General features: G+C 39.4%; 1 protein-coding gene across 1 annotated transcript in view; it reads left to right on the top strand.

Moving 5' to 3' along the window:
• The window catches only part of LUZP1 (leucine zipper protein 1), a 2,096,166-nt gene that overhangs the window by 1,185,424 nt on the left and 885,727 nt on the right, over positions 1-25,015 (top strand). The window contains exon 5 of the mRNA XM_044060126.1: positions 17,937-18,070. The gene's annotated coding sequence lies outside the window, so the exon portion shown is untranslated. The remainder of the gene's footprint in view (positions 1-17,936; positions 18,071-25,015) is intronic.

Genomic DNA, 25,015 nt, shown 5'->3' with positions numbered 1-25,015 from the left:
TTTTCACTTTTTCCTAAGTCTAAATACTTCCAGTATAATGTGGATTAAAACTTCTGCAATTAGGAGAAGCAGCTCTGTCACTTATCTGAAGCTTCCTCTTTTTCTGGTTCTTTTGTATCAGACTGAGCTTGTGTTGTTACATTGTAGCCACTCCCTCCTCATTCATCACTTCTAACATTAATCCATAAAGCACTACATTGTTTTAGTAACCCACTTAATGATGGGTATATCAGAAGCAGATCTGATCTTCTAACACAGCACAGATGTTGATACCAGCCTCTTTTGAAAGGCCCAAGCTTGTGTCAGTGGAGGCTCAAGCAAATCTGAGCACATCATGTTCTTAAAATGTTAGTTACACGTTACTTTTATTTAGCCACAAGGCTAATGGTTGATGAATGTGTCTGTGATTGCAAATCAGTGGTTAAAAAAAAGGTATCAAAGTGCATCATCTTTATTTGTGTGTATGCGTGTCTGTGTTGGGGGTTAATCTCGGATCCAGTCTACTTTTCAGATATTTCGGGAAGGCTCAAGGGATTTAATGTCATCTGCAGAGACACTGTGACTGAAGCCAAGAAATTGTGCTTGTAGAATCATTAGTCCAAAACAATCGTATTTGCTATGCCACAGTCTTGGCTTAATCACAAATGCTTTGTGCCTTTCTGTTTGTCCTTACAGTATCACTGTTTCAAGAATAATAGACTGGTTAAAAAAAGTGTAGCTTCTCTCAACTTTTGCTCCAAAATAATTTAAGCTGCATATATAATTGGTGAGATAACTCAGAGGCTACCTCCTTACTAGTGGTAGTGGAAAGTATAATTGGGTTCCCATCAGCATCTCGAACACTGACAATATCGAATCCGTTATTGTCACCTCAAGAATGCCGAAAGTGCAGAACGTCAAAAGGGTAAACGTAAATCTCCATAAGGGGAAATAGAAAAAATAGACTGATAGACTTGGAAAATAGACTGATTCTTGTATGATGATCTTAACAAAAATAGTTATTTTGGAGTGGGTTATATGGTCGGAGCAGAAGATAACCATGTTATAATTATATTGTAAGGTTAGAAGTTGAGAAAAGAAGATGAGTCAGTATGGAGTTTTGAGAGACTCGTTTAAATGAGGGAGTGGTAGCTTATGTGCTGTTGTTAAAAGAATTCATAATGGATATTGACCTGCTGATTAACAAGGGCATTTAGTCGGCAGTCCCAGTCTGTTAGAAATTTATCACCTAATATAGTAAACATAAAATAACTTTTAATGCTGTTTGTTTGTATCAGATGTGCTCCCATGACAGCTACATGCTGGCATAGTCAGACTTGATCAGTACATGGGAATCGGAGCTCTTTAATTTTATTTCAGCAACTGTGAGAATCAGTGTACCAGTAATCCATTAAGCTAAGTCATAGTTTCTTCTGAAACTTGTGCAGACAGCTTTGAAGGTAGTACACCTCCAGCGCTATGCTTCAAAGGCAGACCTCATTCAGAGTAGCTTAGTCATTCTACTGAATTTGTGGCATTCGGTAACTTAGTTATGCAGCTTAAATGTATGCAAAAACATTACATTGAGCACATTAAGCAAAATGCTGCTTTACTTCATTTTAATGATTTATCTGACTTGAGATTTCTTTCTTTCAATGCTACAATCGACTGGCCTGCCAGCACAGAGGACTTTAATAACTAATTAGTACTGGTGTTAGTGGCAAAAGGGGTTAAGATAATGTTGTTTCCATCAGGTGTTTATTGCTGTTGTTTTTTTCTACTATCCTACTAGTACTTGCCTCAGAGATTTAGTATGACCACTTTATCATCTTCATTAATATGTCTTTCAAATGTTGCAGTGGTCACTTATCTGGTATGCTGATGTTTCTGCTCTATTCTCCGCACTTAGAATATTTCTGAAGTCCTGTTCCAGCTTCAGAACAGTTGACCTTACTCTGAGAGTTGCCTAGAGGACTCTGGTTTCCATCTTTCTACACCTAAAATTAAGATGAATCGCCTCCCTCAGATGCATGACTAAAGCTAACCCTACTCCAGTCTCTACTTTTTCTGGGCAAGTCCTACTTGATGTATGTTATTATGTGTAGGGAATTAAAATGTAACTTGCTTGTTAGATTTCTTTTAGTCTGGGCTAAGTACACATTAGGGATTCTTGAGAAGACAGAGTACTGTAGGGCCAACCATGGTGATCAAAAACAACATGTAGGGGATTAGAGTAGTTCTTACCTTTTAGTATATGTATGTATTTAAGATCCATACTTTTCACTTTTCTCATCCCTATAAACATAAATATGCATATAGCAATCTAGAAAAATCTGATTCTAATCCCCCTAGTGTCCCCGTTGCAATAATGTCAAAAAGCAGAACACAAGATGGAATTCTTTCAGTACTTTGGAAGGATACTTCTAAGGGCTGCATGTTTCAAATGCATTTCCAGAGTTTCATCAACATAACATTTTGAATTCTTAATCCCCTGCATGGTGTTTTTGATTAGCTGACTTGTACCTTACCTGGACTCCCAGGTTCCACAACTAATATGGACCCCTAGATCCCTCAACTAGCATGGAAACTCCCAATCTCTCAGATATTATCTGAAGGATGTTGCCCCCCCCCCCTCCATGGGAAATGCCCCTTCTAACACACATTCAGAAAAGTTACTCAAGTTAACTTCTCATGTAAAACTTGGGGTTACATATGTGGTATTGCATGAATGACTCGTGGGAACCCTGAAAAGGCTGGTTTAGACCCTGAGAATCTGAATAACTACTGCAAGTCATACCTTCCATTCACACATAAGAGTCCTGAGAAGGTGGTTTATTCTTAGTGGGTTATGTACAGGAGAAGATGATAGCATCAGTGATGTATTCCAGCCTGTTTTTAGGTAAAACACAACACTGAGGTAGTCCTTATGATAATCTTTAACAACCTCCTTTTGGCAAAGGACCATTGTCTGATCAGATTTGATCTGTTTTCAGCATTTGATGCAAAGAACACCACCATGTTGTTGAATTGGGTGGAACAGTTGTTGGCGTCACTTCTACTGTATTGGTTTGATTTATCTCCTACCTGTTTTTGCAGGTACGCACAGAGGTTAACTCCTCTGTAGGGTACTGTTTTGATCCTGATGTCTCACAGGGTTCAGTACTTAATGTACATTATTCACCTTATGCACGTTTCCTATGAGACTCCGCTGACAGCAGCTGTATATCTCTGACCCAGCTGTAATGGAAACACCGCACATTCACAAGTCAAATGGCACACGGGTCACTCGCTTAAAGGACCTTAACCTGGTATGTGACATCAACAGAACTTGCTGGAGAGACAAATTTGTTTCACAGAGATTGCCCCACCATTTGAACAAGCTTCCTATTCATGTTAAACAAAGCTCCTTGTTGGCCCTATTTAAGCATAATTTGGACGATTGGATGGGTAACTGGAAATTCACCCTGGGGGTTCCACCTATGTCCCTCTTGGACAGGGGAAATAGGTGCTGATTTTAGTGTCTGCTTGAACCAGACATCCTTGGGAACATGAGTTGAACTTGCCAAGGCTTGTAAGGGCCCTGGGGTTGTTTGCCTAGTAACCACTTGTGATCCTTCCTTCAGCAGTCTGCATCTGTCAGTAACAGACTTACAAGAAGTTTGGAATGCATCCATGACTGGATAGTGAGTAGTCAAGTGAAAATGAAGTAAATCATGGCAACCATGTGGAATTTCCTTGCCACTCACAGGGAATCACTGCTACTAGTTTTGTCCCCCAGTATGTATTATGCAAACAGGCTGTAGTTCATATCTGAGTTGCATAATTTGGGAGTGGTTACTGATAAACTTTCATTAAAGGACCAGTTTTCAGCAGTTATCAAGTCCTACTGCTGCCATCTGAAGAATACTTCCCTCATTAAGTACGTCGTTCTCCTTGCAGCTCTCCCTGGTGGGGTACATGCCCTTTTCTCCTTCCACTTGCACTGCTGTAATGTTCTATGCCTAGCACTTACAGATTCAAAACTCAAATGCCTGCTGGTTGTGTAGAACTCTGCAGTCCAGCTGCTCATTGGGGTATTCAGATACCTACTTTGGTTCTGCTGGGTTGCACGGATGTCCTGTTAGGCAATGTATTATTTTTAAAATTCTAATCCTTATCTATGTAGCCCTACACAGCTTAAGCCCTTCCTGACTACAGGATCTGCTAGTCCTATATTGGATTGGCTGCCTTAATCCTTGTGTTCAGCCTCCCAGGGGCCGCTGTGTGCTCTGGGGTATTCAGACATTCTGGAATTTCCTTATCAGCGACTGCTTAATATGGAATTAACCACGTGGTTGTCTGAAAGAGTTTTTGGGACTGAGTAGTTTCATATGATTATTTAAATCATGTATTTTGGAACTGATCATGACTAGTTATTGCAACTTATATTTGTCCAGTTATTTAATCCATCCACGTTTTAATCATCTCTTTGTCATGTCATGGTATTATGTAAGGTTTTAAAGGTTTAGTTATTTGACTTCTGCTTATTAATGTCCTTCTAGATTACTGTTGCATTGTTCTTAATTGTAGGGATCTCCTGCCAAGGATTGCCCAACGTTCAGCCAGTATACCAAAGCCTTTAGATTTAGAATGCACCGTACATCACATGTATGCTCCCCACACAAGGTGTAGGGTGTACAGGTGACTTATGGATGCCATTACCCAAAACTTCTTTGCTGTCAGTCCAAATGCCATCCTTGCTCATCAGTCTGAATGCTCTTTGCTTTGCTGTATACCTAGCCATCAGACACACATCTTCTGAGACTTTACAGGCATCTGCTCCAGACATTGAGGGGAAACCACAGCTGGTTATATGAGAGGACCCTAGAGAGATTCCATGGATTCTGATCAGGGAGGAGGCCTCAGGCCTATACCTTGTCATGCTTGTAACATATGTCCCTTCATTAGGTTATATTTTAAAAAAATGAATGATAGATTATTTAAACCATATAGATGTTTTTCTTGTTATACTGAAGGTGTAGTTTATTGTCTTAAATGCCCCTGTGATCTTTTTTATGTTGGCGAAACTAAAAGAAAATTTAGAGTGAGATTGCAGGAGCATGTTCGTGGCATTAAAAAGGGAGCGGTAGAAAGCCCGATTGCCTTACATTTTTTAGAACCACATGAGAATAATGCTGAACTATTACAAGCAACTATTTTAGAGCAAATCTTTGTGAAAAAAGGTGATGATAAATTATTGAAAAAGATGTTATTATATAAAGAATCTATTTTTATACTGAAATATAATACATTGTCACCAATGGGTTTAAATACGGAAATTAATTGGAAGTGTCTACTTTAATATGTTTTTCTATATTGAGATTGTTCATATTTGTAGTATTATAATATAAAAAGTTAAAACGTTTTTCTTTTTTGTATGAGTTTTTAACTGGGGTAATAGGGTTGGAGTCTCTTTAAATGTTTAATTGTTAAATTGATTTATTTACTTAATTGTTTGATCAATTATGTGGTGTATAAAAGGTAATGTTTTTCACCAGTATTTATGTGCTCATGTAAGGCTGTGGTGGCTAAGACATGTTTTATTAGAATAAATTTTTCTACGTGGAATCCTGTTGTTTTTTGATTTTAGTCTTTTTTAAGACTATTCTCTTGTTGGTTCGTTGATTTTCAGGAGTCCTCAGGCACTCTTACTGATGAATCTTGTCAGAGGTCTAAACCTCTGGTGTTTGTTAGGGTTGATGTCCCCAAAAATGTAAATAAAAAAAAAAAAAAAAAAAACAACAGAAGGCTAAACATTCTTTTTATATCCTAAGGACCTTCAAAGGGAATGGCAGGAGTTTACTCAGGGCCTGTTCAATAACTTCACTGCCCTGAAGCCTCCCCACTGTGCTTTCTGTAACTATTCCACTTTGGACTTCAGCTCCTTCTAAAAGGCCTAGGGAACCTGATTCCTTGGATGAGGATTTGCAGTCTGATGCGGGGTCTTTGTCATACTCTTCCTAGATGCTTTCTCCATTGGCTTATGGCCCTGATGAAGAGGAATCCATTAGCCCTGAGTCTCCCTTGGAGGAGCCATCTTTTGGGGATTTGGTAGCCAAAATGCTTCAGGTGGACCCGGCTGTACCCTCTGCAGTAACTCCTTTGTTGGCTGCTTTATTAGACACCTTTATATCTACCTGTAAGACTTCTGATTCTCAACCCCCTGCTCCTAAGAAATCTGACAGGTTCTGTAAGGTTCCCAAGGATTGTCAATTTCTGTTTGAGTGTCCTCCTGCTGTGGTATCATTCTCCACTGACAAGCCGTCTACGTTTTTTTCCCTCTACCAAGCGCCTGCCTTTGGATAAGGATAGTAGGGCTATGGAGAGGATGGGAAAGAAGTTCTATACTGCCGCCACCTTGGCCTTTAGGGCCATTAATTACCAGGCCCACATGACCAGATATGCTCTCGCTTTTATTACCCAGGCTTGTCAGCTTATTTCTAATCTCCCTGATTCTGAAGGAAAGTCCTCTGCTCTCTCTATTTTGGGTACTACCTGTCAGGTGGCTTGCCATGCTTTCAAGTGCAGCTATGGTGCTTATGTCTCTTCCAGAGCTGCTGCCTTTGGGTCTGTTATGAGGTGTTATTCTTGGCTTCATCTGCAGTCATTATCTGAAGATGTCAAGGCCAAGTTGTTGGATGCTCCTTTGGATAATAAAAATCTCTTTGGAACTGCTACTGCTGATACTATGTTTGTCTCTTGAAGAAAAAGGTAAAGCTTTACAGGACCTTAAATATATTTTTGTGTCCCCATCCCTAAGTTTCCGAGGAACTATCCTTATAGGTCTGCTTTTGTTTGTAGGCAGCCTCAGGCCACTAAAGGCAGGAAGGATGGTAGGTGAGCTCCTCCTGCTAAGTTGTCTTAAGCTACTGTGGTCCAGAAGCCTCCTTTACCTGACAGGTTCCTTTGTCTCTTTGGCTCTTCCTCTGTTTTCCAAAACTGGCAACTCTTCACTTCAAATCTTAGGTTCTGTCCATTATCCGTCAAGGTTACTTAATGTTATGGAAGTCTCTGCCTCCTTTTTCAGGGATTCCTCAGTCTCCTCTAGAGCAGCTTCCCCATTTCTCTGACGTTCTTGGGTGGTCCAAGGAACTATTCAGACTGTCCCCCCTTTCCAAGTAGAAAAGAGATTCTATTCCAAATGTTCCTGGTTCCTCAAAAGGCTTGGAGGCCTATTTTGGATCTCTCCTTACTCAACACATTTCTTTCCTTCATTTTGGATGGTTTCTTTTCAAAATCTGTTTCCTGTCTTGCTGCCCCAGGCTTTTCTGGTAACCTTGGATCTGAAGGATGCTTGCCTTTTTATTCCTGTTCACCCTCTTTTCAGGAAGTTTTTGCATTTCTATGTTTTTTTCTCTCTTTTTCAGTTCTGTACTTTGCCGCTTGGCTTATCTACTGCCCCAAGGATATTCGCAAAATGCCTAGCTCCTGTAATTGCTTTTTGCAGGCTCCAAGGCATTCAGATTTTCCCTGATCTAGATGACCTATTGCTTCAGGCTCCTTCTCCCAGTTGCCTGTTGCAGGCTGTGGAGCTCACCATATCTCTCCTACAGAGTCTGAGGTTCACTGTCAATTTCCAAAAGTCTGTCCTGACTCCCTGTCAGGATTATATACATCTGGGCTGTAGGATTCAGACAGTGCCGATGTCCTTTTTCCACCTCTAAAGGTTTTGTCCATGATCTTTTTCTTTTAGACTGTTCTTCCTCTGCCTGCCATTCCAGCCAGGGAGTTTTCTTTGGGCCCTAAGACGCATGGCCTCATCTATTCCAATGCTCCCTCTTGCCAGACTGCATATGAGGAAACGTCATTGGTACCTCAAGTCAGTTTGGCCTCGGCATTGTCACCCTCTGGATTTCATAGTGCCTCTTCTTCCATGTCTAAAGAGGGAATTCGAGTGGTGAATTCAGCAAATCACCCTCAACCAGGCCTGCCCTTTCAGCCGCTGGTTTCTTCCCAAGAGCTGTTCACTGATGCTTCTGAAATAGGGTGGGGGCTTCCTGTGATCACCTGAAAGTTCAGGGTCTCTGCCCCCCCCCCCCCCCATCAGAAGTCAGACCATATAAACATCAAAGAGCTGAGAGCTCTGATTCTGGCCCCACAGACATTTCTGTCCATGCTCTCTCCAGGCCCCCGGAAAGTTCACACAGACAACACACACCAAAGTGATGTGATATGTCAGCAAGCAGGGGGGCACATAGTCTTACCATATTTACAAGCTGGCTGTTCAGGCCTGAGCTCTGGCTGGCTATCAGTTATCAGCTAAGTCTTCAGGCAGTGTATATTCCTTAAGAGCACAATTTAGTGGCAGACTCTTTGAACAGGTCCAAAAACATGGGCTCATGAATGGATGCTCCACAGAGATATGTTTTTGGACATAGTCCATCAGTGGGGGTAGTCCTTAGGTAGATCTTTTTGTCTCCCCTCTGAACAGGCAACTCCCTGTTTTCTGTTCCAGAGTGCCATGCCATCTGGTATGGATGAAGGATACCCTTTATTTTCCTTGGAAGGGAATATGCTTTCCCCTCTGCTTCTTCTACTTCCAGGAATCCTGCAGAAGATTCATCTGGACTCACCAAAAATCTTGTTAATGACTCCCTTTTGGCTGAGACAGCACTGGTTCACCCTCATAATGCAGCTGGCTAGGGACAATCGCCAAAAGTTACCTCATCGGTTGGACCTCTTCACACAGGACAAGGAGTCAGTCATCCTCACTTGTCCACTCTTTAGCTGACTCTGTGGGTGATAGGGTTTTGATCCCTTTTAGACACACCTTTTCTGAGGATATGCTTAGGGTTTTACAAGAGGCAAGAAAACCCACAACCAGAAAGCCTTATTTGTCAAAATGGAAAATATTTTCTGCCTGGTGCCATGTTCATAGCCAAGACTCTCTTCAGTGGGGGTCCCTCTGGATTCCTCCTACTTGCTTAAGCTACTGCAGTCTGTTTTAGCCTATTCTTATGTGAAGGCCCATTTGTCAGCTATTTCTGCCCATCTGCCCTTTAATCCTTTTTTGGCTTCTCATTTTGCGATCAAACAATTTCTTAAAGGCATCCTGCATCTTTGGCCCCTAAGGAAGCCTATTCCTTCTCTTTGGGACCTTAATTTTGTTTTGGAAAAATTTACTCAAGTTTCTTTTAAGCCTGCAGTTTCAGCTTCTCTGCAACACTATAACTGGAATACAGTCTTGTTACTTGCTCGGTCTTCTGCTCTGAGGGTTTCTGAGCTCTAGGCCCTTAAGGCCATTCCCCCTTTTTTGTTTTTTAATAGAGACAGAGTGGCTCTCTGTACTAATCCTTCTTTTATGGCCAAGGTTGTTAATGAGTTGCCCTTAAATCAGGCAGTACAACTGTATCTTTTTCCAAGGAAACCATCTCCTGCTGGATATTCATTTATTTATTTTTATTTAACATTTGTTTACCAGGAAAGTCCGACTTGAAACAAGCCAATTTTCAGAGGACTCCCAGAGAGAAACGCTCCAGAGGCATGTCTTTTTATCGAAGGCCAATTCTTTTGTTGTTTTTTTCACTACTTCAGTCAGTGCTCATTCCACTAGGTCTTTTGCCTCTTCTGGTGCTTTCTTCAAGGGGTTGGATACCAGTTCCATCCTTGAAGCTGCTACTTGGTTTTCAGTGCATACCTTTACTAAGCATTATAAATTGGATATGTTTTTTAGGGCCAGAGCAGGTTTTGCAAGGGTCATCCTCCATGGGTTTGTTGAGGGCTCTTCCCAGCGTTCCACATCTCACTCTGTTTCTTGAGCATTTGTACTCTCCCTAAGGTGCAGAATACTGCAACAGTGATATAAAAGAACATAGCAGAATTAGGTAAAGTCTTACCATAACAGTAGATGCCCTTCTCTTCACTGTTGCAGTATTCAGTCCTTCCCTCCATCCCCCTTTTTCTTTGGGGTTTTTGTTTGGTTACCCTCCTGGCCTAGGGCCCCCCCCCCTCCTTCCTTTTGCATTTTCTCCACTTTGATGCATATAGCCTCCATTTTGTTCTCACAAGACTGATGTCTGCTGGGGCAGTTCAGTTCTGGGTAATTGTATCTGTATGTCGCATTTATGCTGTATGACCTGTATGAGGAGCATGTATGTGATGTACAGCACATACAAGATCTAAAGGCTTCGGTATACTGCCCAGACGTTGGGCTATCCTTGGCAAGAATACTGCAAGAGTGAAGAAGACATCTAATGTTATGGTAAGATTTTACACTACTGTACTTTCTAATTTTATTGCCACGTGCTTGTGTATTAGCACTGAAAAAACACTAAATTGAACTTGGTGCCTAATTAAATGGCATGGAGTCCCTTGAAGGGACAGCATGCAGTACTCATGATAGGATCTTAACAACTGGATGCATGGATAATCATTTCTACTAGTGATGCCGCTACCGCTTCATTTGCATCCAAATATCCACTCAGGTTTCTTTCTGTTTTGTTGTATAGTTTGCTTATTTTTAGATGATCTAATATGACAAACCATGGGGATATTTCTGCTGCCGCCTTTGCTGCAGCTTCTCTTTCATTTGTTTACTTCTTTGCTAGAATAGTTCTCAGTTTTATATATATATATATTTTATTACATTTCTTTTTGCCCTGTCAGTACTCTATTCTTCTAAAGTGCATTATAATCCATACAGGACGGACTTCTATGTATTAACCCTGATGGACATTTTTGTGTCTCCTAGCAAAGGCGTCTCTTTCACTCCAGGCCTTATGCAGCATCAGTAGTACTGCCCCTTGTGGCAGCTCAGTGCTAAAGATCCCTTTCATCTACATGAAAGGCATTCACTGTTCTTTTTTGGCCTCCCCTCTGGTTAATGTTTTTCCATTCAGTCTGCCTATGATGCCCTCCAGTGTCTGTAATTTGTTTACTAAGCATTTGCATGGTACTGCATTGAAGGTCTTGCTAAAGTCTTTGTAGGCCATGTGTGTAGTTCCTTTTTTTTTACTGCTGTGGTTATCCTGACAAAAAACTGTTAGTCTTAGCATGAATGTTCTTTGTGATTCCATGCTGCTTTGGGCCCAGTGCCCAAATGGCTTACAGATGCTACAAAATGTTTTTTTCTTCGGTACAGTTTCCATGATTTTTTTCCTTCACCTGACATCAAACTGATATGTCAGTAGTTTTCACTCTCTGGTCTCCTCTGACTTTTGTAAAAGGGAATTGCGTCTACCACTTTCCAACCTTAGGAAGCTTCACCCTCCTTTCATAATTTGTTAGAATGATTAGTGATATTATCAGTTTTCATCTCGGTCCTCTTGCAGTTCTAGGCCTAATTTCCTTAGATACCATGCAGGACAGCAAAACAAATCAATCCCCTTCTCGACTGTTTGTTTCTTTTAAATTTCAGAGTTTATGTACCTTTTTTGAAATAACCTTTTTGGAGATGGCAGATCACTTCCCCCTATTTTATTTCCCTAATAAAGGCACTACTGGGTAGAGCACCGAACAATTTCAGACGAGGCATGGGAAGAAAAGCTATCAAGACTTAATAAGAATTGTATTTATATATATATATATATATATGTGTTGCACCAGAATATGCAAAGAAATAGTAGATGCATTAACTGTGGAAAAAATGAATGCATACACAGAAGAGGTCTTTCATCATTCTGTTTCATCTACCACATATATTTTTAAGCTTTACTTTTTCCTCTTCTTTTTGCTTTGTTTACTTTATTAATTATAAAATAAATTTCTCTTCCTTTTTGATTGAATTAGATAAGTTTTGTCAGCTTGAATTGTTTGCTTTTGCAGCTACCCTTCTTGGTACCTTATTCATTTGGGCCTGTGTCTGTGTTTCGTTCATATCCTGTATCCTGAATGTTGTTCTCCATGCCAACTCATTTGAACAGCAATGGCTTTACCTTATTTTTGATTTGTATATTTGTTTTACACCAAGGCGTATTGCTTCGACGATGGCAGAACTTTTCAGTAGACATTTAACCCTTTTTTGCCATTGTCCATCTTCCTGAAGTTCAGAACCTACTGAAGTTCAGAACCCTTTCTTTTGATTGGCTCACCTGTTTAGTAAATTTACTGAGAACAACACTGTTTGTTGAGCACCTGTTCCAAACAGAATGCCTTTTTCTGCAACTCGGATGCACTCTAGCTTCACATTTTAGAATGCAAAACACAGAATAGCAACATTTCCTCCATAGGGTTGGTTCTAATAATAGCTGTGTCAGGGGACTATTGTATGTAAGGCTGTTAACTACAGCCAGAGTTGAAATACTTCAGTTAATTCTAGACATAGTAAAGTCCCTCGTCCAGCATGTCACCCCTTTTGTCATCCATTATTTTATTTCTTTCCTTATGACGATTTCTGTATACAACCATTATGAAGATTGTACAGAGGTTTCCACTGTAACTCAAACTCCATCCTTTTCTCCCTTTTTACACAATTGCTGAGGATTTGAAGCCACAACTCAACATGTAACGTGTTAACTGTTTGAGTTGTTGTAAAGATGTCTGCCTGCAAAATGCATGTCATTGCAAATCTGACGATAAAACTTGGGATGAGATGCCTAAATGACATTGACAGTGGAAGGAACACAATGGTAGGTCTGTAATCATGCTAGGTAGGGGGATAAGAATCTAATTGTGCATAACAAAGTATAAAACATTACCTGCATGTGAAAGCATAAACCATTGACATACATACAGCAGTGCCAACCTGGACAGCCAATTGCAGGGCTCACAAAAATTTTGCTGCAATATAGCTCTGGCCAAGGATGTGTGATAGTCTACAGGGACATGTGTACCAGTGCTGAGAACTTCATACCTCTCAACCTTTTAGAGCAAGAAGTCTGGATAAAGCCATAAATAATGGGGGACAAAGCTCCAGAAACAGGGACAATTTTTAATTACTGCTCTTACAAACATAGAAAGTTGATACAATAACAGGTTTTGCATTTGCATGAATTTTCCGAAGGGCATGAAGTATGTTGACTTCAGTCCACAATGATTTGCCAATAATTTGTCAGAAAACCAGAAACAGACCAAAATATGAGGTGAAAATCTGGACAGTTGAGAGTGAGAGAGAGGCAAGAACTTAGTCAGAAGTGCTCTTCTTCCCAGTGTTGAAGCTGCTCCTCCCTCATAGTCTGCCTGAAAATAGTGTGCTTACTTAGCTGTCTGATATGAAGTTATCATTCAGAATCTCCTACATGCTGTTGTTTTGATACTTCACTGGTACTTGTGGCAAACATGCAATCCAACTGTGTCAATTAAAACTGAAAAGTATTTTTCAAGGATTCTGGAGTAGGTGTGACAGTATACAAAGTGATGAAATTTGCTGAGATTTAACACCCAGGGATGTAACCATTACAGCATGCCACTATTTCTCCATTTCTTAATCTTCACTCCTCAGCTTTAAGTTGAGAAGTAACAAAAAAAAAAACTCTTCAGGAGTAAAAAAAAATGCTTTGCAAAACTGTAGCTTGCAACAACTTGTACCTCACATGAAGCAGTGAAATCCTGGCACAAAAGCAGCATTGACCTTCATTTCTCTACCAGCATTCAGAAATCCTGATCACACATCCCTAACACCTTATGTCCAGGGTAGTTACTCCTATTTCCAACCATAGGTATGCCTCTGCCAAACAGAACGGGTCTTGATATTGAGCCCTGAGAAGCACCATTAGTCGCCTTTTTGAGGTTACACCTGTTTAACTACATGGAATGTATCTGTCAGCCAGTTTGCTATCCATGTTACAACGCAAGAGTCTACATTTAGGCCTTTAAGCTTACTTATAATTCCAGTATGGGGAGTGGTTTCAAAGGTCTTGCCCAGAGCCAGTTATGCTGTATGAATTGCATGGCCCCCCTCTACATCTTTAATGACCTTTTTGAAGAAGTTTGCTAAATTAAGTAGACACGAACTTCCTTTAACTAAAACATATTGTTACAGATCAAGGGCAGTATGGCATTTTTGTGTAGGAGTTTAGGAAGTCTGGTATAATACATTCCATAGCTTTACAAATTAGGCTTGCTCTGATTAGTCTACAGTTCCCAGCATCTGAGGTTGAGCTCTCTCTATAGAGTGGCATAACAGAAGCCATTTTCCATTATTCAGGAACATACCTAGTGGCTATGCTTAAGCAGAACACTTTTTAATAGGAGCTCAGTGTGTGTATGTGTGTGTGTCTGGCGTTGTTGATTAATCAACCAGATATATTGTCAAGGCCCATAGAAGTTTAGCTGTAGGGAATACAGTTAGGACATTTTTATAATGATTCTCGTTGAATGAACAGACTCTGGAATTTATGGGACTTCATTGATTTTCTGGTCAGAGGGTAATACCATTATGAATTAATTCAGAGCATTGCTATGTGTAATTTCTTCATTATCTGATGTAATTTAATAAATTTTTACGATTATTCTTGACATTGGATGCTAATTTTACTTTTTGTTCTTCTTTGGTCTTCCTTGTAGTAGCTTTTAGACTTTTGCTGATTTTTTGATAGAGGCATTAAAGTGGGCAGATTTTGATTATTGGTCTTCATTAGCTTTTTGTTTTGTTATATAGCTTATTAATGCTAGCTTTTTACTTTAACCATGAACCATTACAACTGGTAACTTCTGAACTTCAAATGAGCCGATGAAGGAACAGGCAGCATGAACAATGAATGTCTTTTTTCTTTTCCCGCTATACCTGGTTCTGAATGGAACCACTTAGTTTGTACTATTTGTTAGACTGGAGAAAATTCATTAGCTTAAGTGATAGCTAAGGCTACATGGGGATTAGAAATCCCGCAGTTGAATTTTGAGATCTCATCATATACTTTTAATAAATTTGTCTTAAAGGTCATCAGATTCAGAGGTGTTCATTGTGGTGGGTTTAGATGCCCTAAAGGAAGAGGATTAATGACTTGTGAATTGATCTGATTTAATAAGAGGTGGGGATACTGTAGTAGTAGTGTAAGAGCTTAGTATTTAACAAGTCTAGGAATCTTCAGGCATATCCAACCGGTGTGGTATATGCTCTCCAGTTAATCAATGACTAGCTAAAATCACCCATCAGAAAGGTATTTTTATTTATGGGGGTTCAGCAACTATATTTGGAAATCTTTCATAGTCCTCCAGGGATATTAAAGGTGACCTGTTGTAGGCTGTGTATTGGTAATCCATCTTATTTAGGGTAGTTTGAATTTCAGTAAGTTCTTTTTGGGAATTGCAGAGAAAATCTGTATAGAGGTAATTAGGCCTGTAGCAAATATTGACACTCCCCATGCAGTTTCCATCTAATCAGAATGTGTGACCAGTACTGAAACCTGATAAAGTGGGAGTACTTTACACTGAAAGGAAGACTCTGTTACATCACAGATATGAATGTGTTTGGATTGCAGGAAAGCCTCAAGATCCTTTAATTTATAGTTAAGACTTCTAGCATTAAGCAGAGCAGCCATGGTTTGGTCCCTATTGGCATTTATGGCATGCCTTTTTTCTGTTAAGTTGGACTGTACAGAAGTCGCTATGTGGGCAGCAGGTACTTTGATTAGAAAGCAGAGTCCAAGGAACAAAAGGGATAGGGCATCCTTGATGAGGTAAAATGGACTGTCAACCCCACTAGTATGAGAAAAGCTACTTAGCCAGTTGTTAAAACCATTTATTTTCTTTTTGCATTTGGGCATCATTCTAGGTGAGGTTAGGTTTCTACTCAGGCCCAGAGGCTTTCATGCACTTGACACATACATAGCAAGCTCCAGTTTGTCATTCTGCATGTTCTTCTCAGTTGTACTCCTCCAGTCAGTCACATCTCCAAGAGTCATCACCAATTTAGTCAGATTTGTTCTACTGCAGGGGCTGTAAGACCCTGTTGATGTCATGAGTTCTGACACTAGAAGGGCAGCTGCCACCATGTCTTTGTCCAGCCTAGTTAGTGTGGTGTCAGCAGTTATGACATTTGCACTTGGACGTGGAGACTTAGTGGCAGTAAAGGTTTGCAGTCTGCAACCTGATGGCTCACTGAGTTATGCAAGTATGGGAGAGTTGTGTGAGGGGTTGGGAAGTGTTTTTACAACCCAGCATACATTGGTTTATTGTAAGCTTTTGGAAGTATGGGTGAGTTTGTGTTGCTTACTGTTCATCTGTGTAAGTGAGAGGGTAGCCTCCAAGTTGCATAGATAAAAAGTCATGTTACTGCTGGTCCAGTACAAATAGTGGTTCCAGGTGTATATTAGGAAGTTCCTACACTATCTCAGAATATCAAGTGCAGTGAGGCTGGCAACAGAAGGGATAGAGGCAAGCAGACTAGGCTTCTATGTTTGCTAGTCAAATTACCAAGGGCAGGAATGATGTATTGAACTAAGTTAGTCAGCAGGTAGATACAATATGATGGACAGATAAACTGTGCTGTGGGGATGTACTAGGTGGGGTGAAGATATGTTGACTGTGATCCATCTACTCCTTAAACCTTCAAGGAAGAAATAATGAAATACGGTCTAATCCAAGAGTCCCACAGCTAGTGTAATAACAATAGTGTAATGGGTGAAGAGACAGCGTAACTTAACCACAGTAAGATATGAGAGTGTTGTACTGCTATAGCTTTATACAGAACATAATTACAGTAGCTTTTATAGAACACTTGTATGTCAGCATGTTGTCTGAAAAGTCAGTAACTTACTGTACACAGGTTCAGCTGTGTATTTCATTCTGTGTTAATACGTTTTTTCATACCACTTATTCTTTTACAAAATACTGCTGGACCCTTTCTAATTTCATAAACATGTTGCAGATTTCTGAAAGTCATAAAACATTCCCTCTTAATAAAAAGATTATTTGGGGTAGAAACAAAACATACTCGCTACCTCTGTTCCAAGTGAGTCAAGTAACTTGGTTAAGGCATCTCTGTTATCTCACATGTTTTTGTTTTGTTTCACTTGCAGTATTAATATCAAGTTAGATTGTGTTTTTAAAGAGGATATACATAAACAACTCTTGGTGTTACCAAGAGTTAAACATTTGTGTGCAAGATTTTTTTTTTTATTGGAAGCAAACTGTTTAGTCTCTGTTGAGTTTAAAAGTATTTGCTTGTTTTCACCCATGGACTTTAAAGGAGTTTCATCCTCAAAGAACATTTTAGGACCTGCAGTAATATTTCATCCCTTTCAAGATTTTTGTCTGGGTTCATACTCTCCTTGAGTCGTTTTAGCTGACTTAAGCTAGTCATTATCTTTGGCAAGAAAATGATTTTTTCAGGTGTTTTTCTTTCTAATTCCATTGCTAGCCCAGGCAGAACATTTATCTAAAATTTAGTTGAATAAACACTTGTATATAAAAATATAAGTGTGTCACAAGTTATGAAACCTGTATTTCATCTTGCAGTGCAAAAGAAAAATATATTGTTCAGTTCACTTACTTAGCCAAAACCTCAAATTTCTGAGCAATTCAAGTCATGTCATAATTATTGTTTGCTTGCATTGTCATTTGAGCAATTTCCATAATCTTTACCCAAACTACTTATCCGATTTTTAATAACAGGTTTGTTAGTTTAAGGCCCTCTTCATAAATGTCCATTTGACTTGACATGTTTAAACACTTCTATCTCTAAACTTTCTTCTCATAAATGAAAGTAGCAGGTATAGAGCAACATTTTTGCTGAGAAAATGTCAGAGAGAGTGATACTTAGACTTTTTTTTTGGTGTTTTAAGATTTAAGTAAATTCCTGCTGATGTCCTTTGTTTGAAAGTTATCCTCAGAATAATCGTGTGTTGGTCAGCTCTTTGCCATTGCTTTTGATGGATTTTAAACTGAATTTTCTAGGTATGTTTAATCTGTTCCAGGCGCTAAGACTGCTAATAATACCAGTTCTGTACATTTTGCAACATTATCGATTGTAATAGTAGTGTCAGTGTCTTGTTGTGATCTGTGTTTTATTTATGTTTTTAATTTTATGCATGTTTTTTTAGGTAAAGAACCTGACAGGTAATTCCTTCTGTTAACTGCCAGTAAGAGGGTTGACATTTTCCACAAGCAACATATCGCAAATTGAAACAGTCTCTTCCCATCTCAGGAAAGGTGCACTTGATTTGATTGTTTCCAGGTAAAAACATCGATTTATTTGCCATCTGCTTTTCAGTTCTGTAGTGAAATGTATCTCAATGAAGTTAACATTTTGTTGTTGTTAAATGAGTGTAGAAACTTGGTCAATAATGGCAGATGAGGACTGCTGGCTTGCTTAGACTGCATTTTTTCATTACTAATCAGATGTGCTGTAATTTCTAGTTAATCAACAAGCAGGTCCTCCATAATTTCTGCATTGTTGTTCATTTCAAGCCTGTGTAATTTTGTTGATTACATTTTTGTGTGTTGAACTGTCATATGCCTTGCTAAAATATAGGTAAGCAAGTAAAAAAAAGTCACTATGTAGAAAAATATCAGAAATTAATTCATTTCATTGCATTGTGAACTGCCAGAGTTGATACATTGAGTAAAACCAGATGTCTGCACCCTAGAATTGGCTGTTTGTAATGTTATAGAAGTATTTAATTGTTCCACATAATGCCATTTGTTTGTTTTGCCTGGTTTAGTTTGTGCATGTTAACAATGCATTGTAAAATTATGTGACTGGGAGCTGGATGTTATACTTTTATCTAGGTAAGACTTTGTCTGCAAGTTAAGCCATCCTTTCATAAACAGTGTTTGTAGCCGCATGCTACTCCAGTCCTGTGTTACACTAACTTGTAGATGTTGTGTCACTTTTGTTTTCCTGTGACATTTGCTCTTTCTCCTGTGAAGACTAGTTGTATCTACCACTCTCTTGCCATTCATTCCCTGATACTGTCTTTATCATTTCATTTTATTAACATTTTAAGAAGTTTTGACCTTTCTATGTTTTTACTTCTTTTAGTTTGTTGTAGTTTATTAATATCTTTATGGTTAAATATGCTTAGGGGGGTGCTTGAGAAACTTCTTTTTAATTTCTTTTTTGCTTTTTGAATTCTTATTGTTTTTATCTGTCAGTTTGTTACATTTGACAGTCTCTCCTTTATAGCTTCTGCTGTCTACGATGGGCTTCTTCTACCCCAGGGATCTCCGGAGGTCTTCTGTTAGCCCTTAGCCCTTTTGATGCTATTCTACTTAACATATAGAAGATCTGGGATTGTGAAGAGTCACCAGGCTGGAGACAGAGGGTGCTGATTTACTGCTTAACCTGATCTTGGCATGACAAATCACCTTGTTAGGAGTTTTCCTTCCTTAGTGCCAGTACCTCAGGTGTCAGACTCTCACCTTCAGCTTTTGGGTAGCTTTTGGACAGTACCCAGTTTACTAATGCTTTTGACTTGGGCTCTATTAATGCCATATGAAGCAAGAGCTAGGCAGGTATCATTTATGACCTGCGTCATATGGTTGACCTGACATTTATTATGAAGATATGTTTGGATGACATTAGTATGCCATGCCTTGCTACAGCTGTTTCATCCAATTTCCTTGAGGTCCACAGTCCTTAATCTGGCAGCATCAATGGTGGAAATTGCAGTTAGTAGAACTGTACCAGGTACGTTTTGAAGTGACCAGCTCTTTTAAGTCTATCTTTGGGGCAAGTATATACTGTACATTTACCACCTATCTAGTTGTCCTGGGGCTTTTCTACACATAACTGCTCTTCATATCAAATGTAAAAACCAACAGCAGCAAAATGTGAAACAAACCAAGGAGAGCAGAAATTACATTATGAGCTGCGCACCTGCCTCGCCCTCGCCCACTGGCCTAAAAAGGAATAAAACAACCCACTAATAGGAGTACATATAATATACTAGTGCAGATCAAAAAAATTAGATTAAATAATAATTAAATAATAAATGATGAGAACTGGGCAACAGGACATGAATTAAATGAACTAAAACTATTTAAATAATAATAAAATAAATAAAAATTATAAAGTGTTTAAATATTATTAGATGTTTAAATCACTTCCCTTTTCTAAAATTAAAGTTTTATAGTATTATATATCAGAATAAATCTACTCTTTAAAAATTTAAAAAACTGGTAAAAATTCGCCTCCTGAATATACACTGGTTTAGCCAAGGCATAGGAAAATAACTGCATCACTGGACCCGCATTGTGGTCAAAATATTGTTCTCAAAATCTGACTATCTGTTCATCACATGCGACATCACCACACATGTTTAGTAGTTGTTAATTTTGAGTTGACGCTAGCTCACTGCTAATATATCAATTAGCAATAGGACAATCACAACAAAATATGTAAACAAAAATCTATTTTTAGCTAAATATTTTAATCTAGTATTTTTAGCTTCATATATCAATTCTATTTTTAAACATATTTTACAAATTTCTTTGAAACATTTTACATTTTTCTTGATATAACAAACCGTATAGAAAAAGTGCTAGATAAAATGTGGAATTCAGGATGCTCTTCATATCATGCAGATTAATGAGCTCTCCAAGTGGACCATTTTAGGGGACTTCAGCACCTGCATGGATGATGAGACCTGTGAAACTGCAGTGTAATCACTCAACTTTTTTGATAGTTTTGGCTTCATTCAGGTTATTTCTACTGCTTCCCATAAATGTGGACACTTATTGATTGGACTTCCAACTTGGTCTAGAAACCAGGGTCCTGATGGTGTATTGAGTCTTCCGGATAAAGCATTACTTGGTTCATTTTGAATTGAGATTCTCACTGGTGACATCAACGATGAAGCCTGTGTGTTAGATCCATTAATAGTAGCATCTTGTTACTGATGTGTGATTAGTTTTGACAGTGCCAATGGTTCAGATAACCCGATGTTAGCACATTAGATCGCTGTGATTGGTGCTCAGGGTATTGTAGTCATCTAAGGTACACTGCTGATGTTCTTCATGTTTCACTGTTGTAGTCATCACATTTGGGTTACCTGCTTGCAGTAGCCCTCAGTCGGCCTGATTATCAAAGTTTTGGGTCCTGCTTTGGTTGCTGTCTCATCTTCCGTGACATCAGGTAGTCAGGGGTATAAAGCATGCAGCCGACACCATTACATCAGTCTTTTTTGCCGTGCGGTGCCTGAAGCAGAAGCAGTTTGCAAGTGCCAGTCAGCCAACTCCTGAAATTTTCATTTTCAAGTTTCAGAACCGAAGTCTTCAACGAAAGCTAAGTACCCTGTTTGGGATCCTTTTTTTTTTTTTTTGCTCTAAACCAATGTCAGTAAAAATAAGTAATTATATTTCTTGTGGAAAGCAAGTAACTCGCAAAGATTTTCATTTGTACTGTATTCCTTGCGTAGGCCCTGACCACGGCATACCTCGCTGTTGGTTTTGTGCCTTATTTAAGCAACGAACTATTCGTTGTCAGTATTTGTACGCTTCTAAATATTTTGGTACTCGGTTCAATTATCCAGATATGTCTTTGGTAAGCTGTCCGACTACCGACATTCCAAAAAAACGCAAAGATAAAGACAGAGACAGGCCACCTAGGTCCAAAGCTGCCAACAACGCTTCTCCTAAGCCAGTCGCCAGTTCGCCGGTACTCAATAAGGTGCTTTCGCAGTCCCTGATACCCACTACTTCAGATTCGCAGGCCTCTACTGAGACCCATTCAAAGTCCAGTATGCTGCGAGATGCTTCAACTGTGGAACCTGCGGATTTCTCTACCTTGGATGGGTCTGGAGCCGCTGTGCAGGCACCGGCTTCTGAGGGTGTATTCAGGCATACTGACTTGCATATTAATCCGACACCATCTTCTTCTTCAAGGCCTAAAACTCGAACTATGCCTAGAAAACCGATGCCCAGACTGCATGGTCAGGCCTCTATGCTTAAAAAACAGATGATAAGAATGGCTGAAGACCTTATTACTTTAATCAGGGGAAGCCAGCCTTCCCCCTCTGAGACCTAGGACTGAATTTGCTTATGATACTTCTGACCAGGATTCTGAAATTTCTGTTTCCTCTGATGACCAGGATTTACCCTTCTCTACCTATGAGGATTCTTATGCAGAGGACTCTATTCCATCTGCTTCCCCCGCAGAGGATTTCTCTTTTGGTGAAACCCTGCATACTGTTAGGGAGCACTTCTGCTGGGAAAGCCAGGATTACTCTGTTTCTAAAAAGAGGCTTAGGGATTTCTTACTCCTGCCCCAGCACAGGCCTTTAGCTATCCCTCCTGTACTAGACATTGTTGATGATGCCTTTTTCTGAATCTAGCTTGGCCCCCTGACCCTTTACCTCCTGCTTCCAGAAAACCTGATAGATATTACAGGGTTCCTGACTCTCATAAGTTCCTTTTTAAAAATCCTACTGCGGATCCTGAGACTATTTCACAGAGACCCAAGGGCATTAAGGCTACTACTGTCAAAAATCCTACCCCTCTGATAGAGACTCCAGGGCGCTGGATAGATGGGGTAAGAAAGTATACACTTCTGCAACTTTGGCCATTAGGGCCTTAAACTGCCAGTTTCATATGTTAAAGTATCAACAGCATATTGTTGGATTGCTTAAACAGAAAATGATGTTGATTCCTGATTGTGCTGCAAATAAGGATTTACAGGATTTAATGCATTCTGCTGAACAGGTAGGAAAACATACTTTGTAATGTGGTTTTGATTCACTAGAGGCATCTTGCAGGGCTGTTGTCACTGGGTCTGTACTTGGAAGGCATGCTTGATTTAAGGAGCAATCTTTGCCAGATCATGTTAAAGCTAAATTGCTGGATGCTCCCTTAAATCAGGACTGCCTGTTTGGCAACAAAGCAGAAGAAGTTCTTAAAAAGATGGAGGAAAAAGCTAAATCTATGCAAACTGTTAAAAGATTTCCTACAAGTACAGCCTCCAAGATTTAGTAGGCATTGGTCCTCTAAGAATTGGTCCTTTCCTTCCTCTTCCAGACCTTCTCAGTCCAAACCCAGGACCAGCAGAACACCCAGGCTTCAGTCCCAGGGTACGCACAGGGCTAAGCAGTGTGGGGCTCCCACTTCCAAATCAGAGAGTAGTAAGACTCCCCTTATGGTAAACTTTCTCAATGACTTGACTTTAAAACTTCCAAGCACTTCTCAACTGACTGCTCTTTTAGAGGGAAAGATTTTTCTGCAGGCAAAAAATTGGGAACTCATTACCCAGGACAAATGGATTTTAAATATAGTTTCCCAAGGATACAGATTTCAGTTCCACACGTTACCAACCCCAAACGGTTTGCCAGATCTAATACAAGAGTGAAAAAACAGACTGGTTTCGGCTATAGCATTAGTTAGCCTTCCTCAGTATAAATGAAATAAAAAAACAAACACTGTTTATATAGCTTTAACAACACATGTGACCATTCAAAATTGTTCATTTAAACCAGGTGGGAATAGAGCCCCTAATTATCCACTTATTTTCTTTTTTATTTAGTATATCATGCCAACCAGTTTTATTATTCCTTGGTCCACTAATTTTGTCAGTTATTGTAAAACTGAAAGATGCTTTGATATGTGTTAGGGTATGTTTGTAGGGCATTCGTAATTTTGTGATTTTTAACTTTACTAAGGTGTTCTGACATCCTAATTTTTAGTGGTCTAGAGGTCTGTCCTACGTAAAAAGCAGAACATTGACAACTAACTAAATAAGTAACCCAATCGGTATTACAATTGGCAAAGAAAGGGATATCAAAAACATATTCCATCAGAGCGCCTGTATTTCTACCATAAGTGACCACAAACCTGGGGGGGGGGACTTACTGTCCTCGTTTTTATGTTTGTAGAGGAGAAGACTGTCCCATGTCATATCAGCCTTATTCTGGGCTTGTAAGACATCACCCATTTTATACCCTCTGTCCTTAAATCTGGATCTCAAGTCATCCCTATAGTATTTTTGCTTGGCTGGCTCAGAACAAATCCGTTTAACCCTCATAAACTGTGATTTGGAAATGTTCCCACAAATATGGAGTGGATGATAGCTGGTGGCCTGGAGCAAAGAGTTATATCTGGGGAATTTACGATACACTTCAGTAATTAAAGTGTTATCAGGAGCCCTCGATACCAACACATCCAAAAATGTAATTTTGTCTCTATGATGGCTCAACATAAAGTGAATTCCCCATGTGTTCTCATTCAAATAACTCACAAATTCTTTCAGATATTCAATGTCTGATCTCCAGACCAACCAACAATCATCCAGATATCTTCTCCAGATATTCATCTCACCCATGAAAAGATTATGGGAGTCATCATAAATAAGCTGTTCCTCCATATATATGCCATAAACAAATCGGCATATATTGGCGCAAATGATGCCTCAATAGCAGTACCTTGAGCTTGTAGGAAACATTTATTTTGATAAAAAATAATGTTCTTAGTTAATACATGTTCCACAAGAACCAGCAAGAATGTATTGAAACCAGGGGGATAAAGCCCAGATTTGTATAGCCAAAATTCAAAGGCATCTATACCAGCCCAATGAGGGATGTTGGTATAGAGTGCTGTCCTCCATTGTACATAATAACCAATCAGGTTTAATTTCTGAAATCACTTGAAGAAACTTGGTGGTAACCCTGATTCTAGCCCATACCCATTTCAGTAATGGTTTAAGGTATTTTGTAAGGAGATGTGATAGGGGTTCCGTCAATGAGCCCCTCCCAGAAACAATGTGTCTTACTGGTGGATTAATTGGATCTTTATGGATTTTAGGCAGAAAGTAAATGTATTGTCGACTGGGATCACAAATAATTAAGTGTTTGGTAGTTTTAGTAATGATACCTTCCTCCATGGCTGACTCAAGAAACTCATCAATCTGTTTTTTGAAAACCAAGGTGGGATCAATGTGCATGTATGTATAATAGCGGGCATCCAAAAGTTGTCTCATGGCCTGTTCATCATACCGTGTCCAATCCTGGACCACCACAGCCCCACTCTTGTCAGCCCCTAGTATGACCAAGTCATGATTGTTAGCCAGTTTTGAAATGCAATCTGTTTCAGTCTTAGAAATATTGTTTGGCTTGGGTGTAAACTCACTAGAGAGAAAATGTAGATCTTTAAGAATCATAGTCTGAAACATAAGTACATTATGGTTCATAGTGGA

The sequence above is a fragment of the Protopterus annectens genome, chromosome 1.part2 (assembly GCF_019279795.1).
Source record: "Protopterus annectens isolate FY-2018-M chromosome 1.part2, PAN1.0, whole genome shotgun sequence".
Lineage (NCBI taxonomy): Eukaryota > Metazoa > Chordata > Ceratodontiformes > Protopteridae > Protopterus > Protopterus annectens.
Note: the sequence above shows the minus strand (reverse complement) of the source record. Positions and strands in the feature narration are given on the sequence as shown.